General features: G+C 38.3%; 2 long non-coding RNA genes across 2 annotated transcripts; both read right to left on the bottom strand.

The window, feature by feature from the left end:
• Window positions 1–2,357: 2,357 nt before the first annotated feature.
• On the bottom strand, window positions 2,358–4,165 carry LOC143878603 (uncharacterized). The gene is made up of 2 exons (XR_013251037.1): window positions 4,087–4,165; window positions 2,358–3,558 (listed from the first exon to the last, which is right to left on the bottom strand). It is a non-coding gene; the product is annotated as an uncharacterized LOC143878603 (long non-coding RNA).
• A 1,824-nt stretch (window positions 4,166–5,989) lies between these two features.
• LOC143878601 (uncharacterized) lies at window positions 5,990–7,797 on the bottom strand. The gene is made up of 2 exons (XR_013251036.1): window positions 7,719–7,797; window positions 5,990–7,190 (listed from the first exon to the last, which is right to left on the bottom strand). It is a non-coding gene; the product is annotated as an uncharacterized LOC143878601 (long non-coding RNA).
• Between the last annotated feature and the right edge of the window lie 538 nt (window positions 7,798–8,335).

Raw genomic sequence — 8,335 nt, 5'->3', positions numbered from 1 at the left:
ATGTTGTGGCAAATCAAATTACTTTCCTGGCCAATGTTTAAATGTTCAAATTTTCTAATTTTTTAACAATTTTCTGGTAAGGCAGATTTGAAGAATTCTGAACTAATAATGTCGGAACTTTTGCTTACCTTGTCAAATGTTCTAATCATATTGTTCTTTAAGGTAGTCTTAAATATCAATCCCGTATGTGTGTATATACATGTAGAAACTTAAAATTTTTGTAAATGAGAGTTAAGGCAAATTGTCATAGTAGAAGTACGTAAATTCATGTCAATATCATCTCTCTCTGTTCGGTTCCATTCTCGGTCCCAACCCGGTTACCATATCAGTATCAATTTATAATAACATTGTTCTTTCCAAGCTTGAGGGGAAAATGATAGATTTTATATAAAAATTAGTATAATTATAAGACCTCAAACTTTTAACCATCCTAGAGAATATAGTTAATAAATTGGAATCGTGACAGGAAAAAATAACAAATTGATGTCCAAAAGAAAATTTTAAGACCTAAAACAAACTCTGAAACACAAAAAATTGCCAACTTCGTAGAGAACAATTACTGAATCAGAGAGAAAATCAAGTTAAAATTTGTAAGGAACAGATTTTTTGAACAGTGATGAGACCGTCCACGAGCCTAACTCCTTTGTAAACCGGCTTAAAACTGTCATGGCTTACTTCAGTAATAGATGGAATGCTGCTAGTTATTTCCTTCTCTATAACTATTAATGCATATCTACCATTCTTTGATTTTGTCCCTAGGTTTGGTCCTGCATGGTTATTATTTCTCATCTTTGAACCTTAACAAATCAAATGTTTGAATACCACATAAGCTTTTTCTTCGGAAAGTTGCCTTATTTCCCACCCACGTAGGTTGTCTTGGGTGGGATGGCAGGAGGCAAAAAGGAAAGCTAACTTTTTTAGGTTTTGAGGAAAACCTAAATGCCAAAAGAGAGTAGGTTTTCTCTAGGGTAGGACAACAAGAGAGTACAAGCGAGAGGCTTGGTGTGTGACGGCTACCCTAAAGGAGAGAGAAGAAGAAAGAAAAGGGTTTTTTTCTTGGGTTTCTTCTCGGGTTCCTCGCTGTGTTTGGTTACCTAAAAAATGAGACTTTTGTAGCATTTGCATGGGATTTGAAAAGCCGAACGGCGTTTGGTTGATTTTTTTGGCCCAAAACTCCTTTTGACTATTGAGATTGTCGGAACTTTGTCCGGTGACGTGGAATACAAATGAGAGCCCATTTGCATACCACTAAATCAGAGTTTTTTTTGTGGGATTTATTTTTGCATGGAATTTTCAACCACTTCCACCTTTTTCCTTTACAACCAAACTACACTTTTGAAAGATGCCACCTATCTCCTCTTTGATTGACATCCAACCCATCTCCTGTTTGACTTCTAATTCCAAACAAATCCCACTCACCAAAAAGAACCAAACACAGCTCTTGGATTTTCTTTCGGGTTTTCTCGGGTTTCTCTTGTGTACGATCTTGGGTTTGAGGAGCAAGAAAAAGGGTTGCGGGTTTGTGATTGATTAATCTATTGTAATCCTTGTATTTTGCTTTTCTCTTAGTGGAAGATCATATTTCTTGCCTGTGGAGTATAGGCTTGGCCGAACCACGTAAATCTTGGTGTTCATCTCGTGGCTTGTTTGTTTATTTTACTTTCCGTTTAATTTGTGCACGATCGGATTGATTTGCCCGTCGGATTTTCTCAACGAGTGGTATCAGAGTTATGGTTGGAGCGATCGTCGAGGCCGGAAGGAGAGATATTAGGTATTGTGGTTGAATCTTTAGGAGTAGAAAGATTGCCAAGAAAGATTTTTGTTTGAGGTGGAGGGATACACCGAGAACGACGAAGTGATCTGAGATGACAGTAAAATCAAGTTCTATTCAGTTCAACATCAATAGATTTGACGGAAAGGGCAGTTTCTCCCTATGACAGATGAGGGTGAGGACATCCTAGTTCAACAGGACTTGGCTAAGGCGTTGAAGAGAAAAGATGGAAAGCCGGAGAAGATGACGGGCGCCAAGTGGGAAGATATTGAGTTGAAGGCGGTCAGCATGATTCGACTATGTCTGGCAAATAGCGTTATGTTTAACATTATGGAAGAATAAGATGAGCCTAAATTATGGAAGAAGTTGAAAAAGCTTTTAATGTCAAAAAGCTTGGCCAACCGATTGTATTTGAAGCGGCAATTGTACGGGCTAAAGATCCAGGAACGATAAGATCTTCTGGAACACATCATAGTGTTCAACGAGCTTGTGGATCAGCTCCACATGTGTAACGACCCGATTTCCAGAACCAAGCCGTTACACCTATTTGACAAATTCACCTGATGTTCTTTATGAGCAGCGGAAGTATTCTCAATAATGAAATCCATTTAAAATTTTAAACTCACTCTGTTCTAAATTAAGGACCTAGCATCCCAAATAAAATTTATTACAGTCCGAAATTAAATACTTAAACTGAGTCTAAATACGACAGGTGACCCATCTGTCACTCCACCCTCTCTATTTATTTCCCATTCCCGCTTTATTTATATGTCTTCGTTTGCGAAGGCTCCCTCTTCTACTAATCCTGTGGAGGGAAATGTAGCAACGTAAGAGCAAGGAAAAAGGCTCACGACATAAAAGAAACAGTACAATAACCATAAAAATTTCAATGATCAACATTAGAATCCATTTTAAACTATACAGTTTTTCAAATAAATCAAATTTGGAAATAAATCAAGTAATATGAACTCTCATCCTTACTGTGATTCCCAATATGTTCTCTCCCCCAATAGTCATACGGTCATTATGGCCATTATGGCAATTCCCCAATTACCCTGACTCTGGCCGGCAACTATTGACCATCAAGGAAGCTCCGCCCCCTAATGAGACGTGCTCCTTTCTAGGATTTCCTTTGGGTCACCTTCCACCCGAGGATTTTGGGTCACCTTCTACCCGAAAATCTCTCCAATAGTCATACGGTCATTATGGCCATTATGGCAATTCTCAATTACCCTGACTCTGGCCGTCAACTATTGACCATCAAGGGACCTCCGCCCCCTAATGAGACGTGCTCCTTTCTAGGATTTCCTTCGGGTCACCTTCCACCCGAAAATGCATTGTCAGCCAGGTGTCGTACGCTCACAGCCTGGGTAACTTTTGGCTTGACCAAGGACGGATCGTAAGGGTCTGCCTTAGTCCTTTCTGGGATCTTAAGGGTCTGCCTTAGTCCTCCCTCCCTTTATTTCAATTTAGAATGGCATGCAGAATTTATGCAATGTTGCTTTCTGAAATGAATATGAAATTTTGCTTTCTGAAATGAAATACTAAAGAAATATGGTATTGAAGATGCTTTTTCCTTTGAAGATACTTTTACCTTCTAATACAGTCACATATCAAATAATCATAGGAATTACACTGAATTACCGTTATGAAGCGAGTCCATATTCACTTGCCTGAATGTACGTGGAAAGGATCGTGCAGATGAGAATTTCACGAAAGCAACGTGAGAAGTACCCTTTTCACACGAAAGCAACGTGAGAAGTACCCTTTTCAAATTCTGATGTTTCCTGTGTTCAGTGTTCTTTCTATCAAATTCCTTTCTGATAATATTCCCTGTGTTCTTTCTATCAAATTTAAGATCATGTGGGCCCGTATGTTACTATTCATATGGGCCCCGTATGTTACTATTCATGTGGGCCCCGCATGCTACTATTCATGTGGGCCCCGCATGTCACTATTTATGTGGGCCCCGCATGTCACTATTCATGTGAGCCCCATCATGTCACTATTTATGTGGGCCCCGTATGTCACTATTCATGTGGGCCTCATCATGTCACTATTTATGTGGGCCCCGTATGTCACTATTCATTTCACCATAAGTTGATAAAGTTTACTTTACGGTTACTATGCTAGCATTTCACCGTTAAGTATATAGGTGGTAGAACCAACCATTACTTTATCCATATAGGTGGTAAAACCAACCATTACTTCAAATAAAATATAGGTAGGTGGTAGAACCAACCATGAAAGAGATCATTAAATAATTTAGGTGGTAGAACCAACCATTGAAAGAGAGACTATTATAAAAGACTTACTTGGTAGTGGATTTTCTTTTTCCTTCGTCTCTCTCTCTTCCTCTTTCTCTTTCTTCTCTTCTCTTCTCTTCCTCTCTCTCTTCTCTTCTCTTCTCTTCTCTTCTCTTCTCCTTTTCTTCTCCTCCTCCTCCTCTATTTATAGACATTTTTTTGCATAGTACTTTTTGCATAGTAAAGACTATTTACTATTTTAAATTATTATTTCTGTCGGTCAATAGTATTTTTGCATAGTACTTTTGCATAGTAAAAACTATTTACTATTTTAAATTATTATTTCTGTCGGTTAACAGTACTTGCATAGTAAATAATATATTTTTTTATTATTAATTTCGTCGGTCAATAGTATTTTTGCTACTATTTACGATTTGTTTATTATTATTTTCGTCGGTGCGATGATATTTTCGTTTTCCACTAGATGTGGGACCCGTTTGTGTGGGGCCCGCTGATGTGGGACCCGCTGGCGTTGGATCCGCTGATGTGGGACCCGCTTGTGTGGGGCCCGCTTGTGTGGGACCCGCTGGTGAATAGTATTGGGCCCGCTGATGTGGGTCCCACTTGTAAATAGTACTCGGTGGGTCCTACTGTGAATAGTAGTTTTGAATAGTATTTTAAATAGTAATTCTGCATAGTAATCTTGCATAGTATTTTAAATAGTAATTATGAACAGTATTTTAAATAATAATTCTAAATAGTAATCTTGCATAGTGACTATTTTTAATATATATTTTTAATATATATTTTTACCGGTTATTACATTCTACCCCCCTTAATGAAAATTTCGTCCTCGAAATTGGACATACCGTAAGATGATGATACTTTTGTTTCATCTCCTCCCCTGGTTCCTCTTCTTGTGGCTTTCTCGCTTCAAGTTCTTGTTCTTCAGGTTCTTCCTCGGAGTCAGAGGAAATTTCAATCATTTGCTGCAATCCTTTCTCTTCTTGAAATTTCTTCTAGCTCACGACAAGGTTGTCAGAGGTTGTAACATACTATATAAAATATCACCATTCTTAAGGAAAATCTTCATAATTCAAAATATCTTTGTTGATAAAATCTCAATGTATTATGTCATCATCATCTTCAATTTTCAGACATCTTCAAATTTCACAACATACTCATAAATCATCATCCCAAAATTCAAAATATCTTTGTTAATTATTATCCCAACGCATGACAGATTCATGATCATCTATTTTTTTATGATTAAAATCGATTCCTCGTGAAATCCATCTAACGATCATTTTTCCCAAAATCCATATTCTTTTTCCCATAATCCAGGCTTTTAATGAAATTTCCAACTAAATATAGCTGTAAATTGTAACAGGGTAATAATTTTATAAAATAATATAAGTACATTTCTGACCTTCAGTCGCTCCATCCTGTACCTCAGTGTCGGACGATTCTGAATATAAGTTGCTGCCTTAGGGCAGTCCCTCTTCCTGTGATTAGGGTCTCCGTAGTTAAAACAAACTGCCATGGTTAGAAGGAAATCTTTTTATTTTTCAACTAAAATCTTGAGGTACCATGAAGTCTCTAAGCAATTGTTTACTTACTAAAGTTTTTAGGATAGTTCTCCTATCTCGTTCGAATTTTTCGGTTGACCCATGAAATGTGACACATCATATGTCACCTATCTAACCCAAATTAACGACTCAACCCTCAAGCACCAGATTTTCCGTAAACCCGGGAATGGGGTCTACAACATATAATCCAGGAACTTTCTCTCTCCGCTTCCGATGTGGGACTATTACAATCCACCCCCCTTAAAGGGCCCAACGTCCTTGTTGGCAGATCGTACTAGAGGAGGTACGGCTTTGATACCACAACTGTAACGACCCGATTTCCAGAACCAAGCCGTTACACCTATTTGACAAATTCACCTGATGTTCTTTATGAGCAGCGGAAGTATTCTCAATAATGAAATCCATTTAAAATTTTAAACTCACTCTGTTCTAAATTAAGGACCTAGCATCCCAAATAAAATTTATTACAGTCCGAAATTAAATACTTAAACTGAGTCTAAATACGACAGGTGACCCATCTGTCACTCCACCCTCTCTATTTATTTCCCATTCCCGCTTTATTTATATGTCTTCGTTTGCGAAGGCTCCCTCTTCTACTAATCCTGTGGAGGGAAATGTAGCAACGTAAGAGCAAGGAAAAAGGCTCACGACATAAAAGAAACAGTACAATAACCATAAAAATTTCAATGATCAACATTAGAATCCATTTTAAACTATACAGTTTTTCAAATAAATCAAATTTGGAAATAAATCAAGTAATATGAACTCTCATCCTTACTGTGATTCCCAATATGTTCTCTCCCCCAATAGTCATACGGTCATTATGGCCATTATGGCAATTCCCCAATTACCCTGACTCTGGCCGGCAACTATTGACCATCAAGGAAGCTCCGCCCCCTAATGAGACGTGCTCCTTTCTAGGATTTCCTTTGGGTCACCTTCCACCCGAGGATTTTGGGTCACCTTCTACCCGAAAATCTCTCCAATAGTCATACGGTCATTATGGCCATTATGGCAATTCTCAATTACCCTGACTCTGGCCGTCAACTATTGACCATCAAGGGACCTCCGCCCCCTAATGAGACGTGCTCCTTTCTAGGATTTCCTTCGGGTCACCTTCCACCCGAAAATGCATTGTCAGCCAGGTGTCGTACGCTCACAGCCTGGGTAACTTTTGGCTTGACCAAGGACGGATCGTAAGGGTCTGCCTTAGTCCTTTCTGGGATCTTAAGGGTCTGCCTTAGTCCTCCCTCCCTTTATTTCAATTTAGAATGGCATGCAGAATTTATGCAATGTTGCTTTCTGAAATGAATATGAAATTTTGCTTTCTGAAATGAAATACTAAAGAAATATGGTATTGAAGATGCTTTTTCCTTTGAAGATACTTTTACCTTCTAATACAGTCACATATCAAATAATCATAGGAATTACACTGAATTACCGTTATGAAGCGAGTCCATATTCACTTGCCTGAATGTACGTGGAAAGGATCGTGCAGATGAGAATTTCACGAAAGCAACGTGAGAAGTACCCTTTTCACACGAAAGCAACGTGAGAAGTACCCTTTTCAAATTCTGATGTTTCCTGTGTTCAGTGTTCTTTCTATCAAATTCCTTTCTGATAATATTCCCTGTGTTCTTTCTATCAAATTTAAGATCATGTGGGCCCGTATGTTACTATTCATATGGGCCCCGTATGTTACTATTCATGTGGGCCCCGCATGCTACTATTCATGTGGGCCCCGCATGTCACTATTTATGTGGGCCCCGCATGTCACTATTCATGTGAGCCCCATCATGTCACTATTTATGTGGGCCCCGTATGTCACTATTCATGTGGGCCTCATCATGTCACTATTTATGTGGGCCCCGTATGTCACTATTCATTTCACCATAAGTTGATAAAGTTTACTTTACGGTTACTATGCTAGCATTTCACCGTTAAGTATATAGGTGGTAGAACCAACCATTACTTTATCCATATAGGTGGTAAAACCAACCATTACTTCAAATAAAATATAGGTAGGTGGTAGAACCAACCATGAAAGAGATCATTAAATAATTTAGGTGGTAGAACCAACCATTGAAAGAGAGACTATTATAAAAGACTTACTTGGTAGTGGATTTTCTTTTTCCTTCGTCTCTCTCTCTTCCTCTTTCTCTTTCTTCTCTTCTCTTCTCTTCCTCTCTCTCTTCTCTTCTCTTCTCTTCTCTTCTCTTCTCCTTTTCTTCTCCTCCTCCTCCTCTATTTATAGACATTTTTTTGCATAGTACTTTTTGCATAGTAAAGACTATTTACTATTTTAAATTATTATTTGTCAATAGTATTTTTGCATAGTACTTTTGCATAGTAAAAACTATTTACTATTTTAAATTATTATTTCTGTCGGTTAACAGTACTTGCATAGTAAATAATATATTTTTTTATTATTAATTTCGTCGGTCAATAGTATTTTTGCTACTATTTACGATTTGTTTATTATTATTTTCGTCGGTGCGATGATATTTTCGTTTTCCACTAGATGTGGGACCCGTTTGTGTGGGGCCCGCTGATGTGGGACCCGCTGGCGTTGGATCCGCTGATGTGGGACCCGCTTGTGTGGGGCCCGCTTGTGTGGGACCCGCTGGTGAATAGTATTGGGCCCGCTGATGTGGGTCCCACTTGTAAATAGTACTCGGTGGGTCCTACTGTGAATAGTAGTTTTGAATAGTATTTTAAATAGTAATTCT

This window comes from Tasmannia lanceolata, unplaced genomic scaffold, assembly GCF_043159265.1.
Source record: "Tasmannia lanceolata isolate RefF3 unplaced genomic scaffold, GAP_Taslan_0.1 ptg000006l, whole genome shotgun sequence".
NCBI lineage: Eukaryota > Viridiplantae > Streptophyta > Magnoliopsida > Canellales > Winteraceae > Tasmannia > Tasmannia lanceolata.
The sequence above is the reverse complement of the archived record's forward strand: the minus strand, read 5'-3'. Positions and strand labels throughout refer to the sequence as shown.